The sequence below is a fragment of the Malus domestica genome, chromosome 15, assembly GCF_042453785.1.
Source record: "Malus domestica chromosome 15, GDT2T_hap1".
Classification (NCBI taxonomy): Eukaryota; Viridiplantae; Streptophyta; class Magnoliopsida; order Rosales; family Rosaceae; genus Malus; species Malus domestica.
In genome coordinates this window covers 18,496,817-18,497,914 of record NC_091675.1, presented here as the reverse complement: position 1 = coordinate 18,497,914, position 1,098 = coordinate 18,496,817, and the positions used below count along the sequence as shown (strand labels likewise).

At 44.3% G+C, this 1,098-nt stretch overlaps 1 pseudogene; it reads right to left on the bottom strand.

Annotated features, from left to right (window-relative positions):
- Positions 1-258: 258 nt before the first annotated feature.
- On the bottom strand, positions 259-684 carry LOC114821326 (uncharacterized protein At5g19025-like; annotated as a pseudogene).
- Between the last annotated feature and the right edge of the window lie 414 nt (positions 685-1,098).

Below are 1,098 nucleotides of genomic sequence, written 5' to 3'. Positions count from 1 at the left end.
TACCTTTCACCAGTTGTTTGTCAATTCCTCTGTTAAATGCTGACGTGGCTTGAGGTGGGGCCCACTTTCTATTAAAAAATTTATAAAATATTAAAAAAAAATTTACCCTTAAAAAGAAAAGAAAAGAAAAACCCCCATCTTCCTGGACTCATTCCCCTTCCATACAATCCAAAACCACCCCAAAACTAGATCCCACCCACGCCAACATCTCCCCCAGACCCACCACCTCCTTCTTGCCACGTCATTATCCTCCTCCTCCTATCCAATCCCCAAGCCTTCGAGCTTGGCCACCGAGCATCCGCATCAGGCCTGAAATAGCAGCACGGCACGACCATTCGTTTGCGCCATCCACCTAAGCTTAGTTCTAAGGCACTCATAATCAGGATTGCCCTCGTTGACACAGCAAAACTCGACTACGAACAACGTGGTGGCGAAAAAGGCGACGAAGCCGACGATGTAGGGGACGGGAATGTGGTGGAGGTGGAGGGTGGAGTGAGAGAAGAGGAGGGAGATGGAGTTGAAGATGAAGGAAAAGTAGGAGGTGATGAGGAAGGTCAAGGAGAAAAGGACAAGAATGAGGATGAGGAGGTCAAGGGTGGGCAACGGCGAGTGCTTGCAGAGGAGGGTGCAATGAAGGTTTGAGGATTTGGGTTTGGGGGTTGGATAGGAGGAGGAGCATGACATGGCAAGGGCAGAGAAGGATGAGGTGGGTTTGGGTGGGATCTAGGTTTGGGGTGGTTTTGGACTTGGGTTGCATGGAAGGGGAAGGGGTTGGGGAAGATGGGTTTTTTTTTTTTTTTTTAATGGTAATTTTAAAAAAAAATTAATTAAATTTTAATAGAAAGTGGGCCCCACCTCAAGCCATGTCAGCATTTAACAGAGGAATTGACAAACAACTGGCGAAAGGTATGACATTGCAACAAATTCGAAGATAAGGTATGACATTGAAATTTTTTAAAGATGGGGTATGAAACTGTAACTAGCCCAATATTTCAGGTAGTTTTATGTAATTTACCCTAAATATACTTATGTACATATGCATAGGTACACAAACTATGTGTGCATATAAACATATATGTACTGTTACCACTTAAGCAA